This window comes from Thamnophis elegans, chromosome 9 (assembly GCF_009769535.1).
Source record: "Thamnophis elegans isolate rThaEle1 chromosome 9, rThaEle1.pri, whole genome shotgun sequence".
Taxonomy (NCBI): Eukaryota; Metazoa; Chordata; class Lepidosauria; order Squamata; family Colubridae; genus Thamnophis; species Thamnophis elegans.
The window spans coordinates 66414990-66415898 of record NC_045549.1 but is presented as its reverse complement, the minus strand read 5'-3'; positions in this window follow the sequence as shown (position 1 = coordinate 66415898).

The window sequence follows — 909 nt, the reverse complement described above, 5'->3', positions numbered from 1 at the left end:
TGTCTCTGTCTCTCTCTCTGTCTCTCTCTCACACACACACACACACACACACACAGAGAGAGAGAGAGAGAGAGAGAGAGAGAAGGAACAGGAAGAAAGGAGGGAAGGAAGGAAGGGTATATGCATATGTGTATGTATATGTATATGTATATGTATATGTATATGTATATGTATATGTATATGTATATGTGTATGTGTATGTGTATGTATATGTGTATGTGTATCAGGGGTGGGTTTCAGGTGGTTCGCGGCGGTCCCCGCGAACCGGTTGGTCGGCAAACCCGGAAGTAGGTAACTTCCGGGAACACCGAAGGATCCACCCACCCGCCCGCGTTTCTTACCCGGTTTTGATGAGTTCTACGCTTCCACGCATGCGCAGAACGCATACAGCGCCCACACGATCCTCCAGGAGCAGATAGAGCATCGCACAGGCGCTAGTACGCATGCGTGCACTGCGCGCATGCACGAGGACGCCACCGGCCCTGTTCCAACCGAACCGGTTGGAACGGGGCGACAAAAACCCACCCCTGATGTGTATGTGTTTGTGTATGTGTATGTGTATGTGTATATGTATATGTATATGTATATGTATATGTATATGTATATGTATATGTATATGTATATGTATATGTATATGTATATGTACGTATCTGATATGTGAGACCCATCAGGAAAAAAATCCCTTTTGTTTATTCTTCAACTTTACAGGGATATATTTCATTATTATGCTTCTACATTTCTTCATTCACAGGCAGTTGATTATCTTAATACACTTTTATTTAGAAAACTAAAACTTCAATAATATTTAAAAATATTATACCAGTTTCTATGGTGCCTTGAAGCTCTCAGCACTTAAGAGTTTTCTTGGTTTATAAGATGACAAGGTTAGGGTAATACTCCATGAAATCA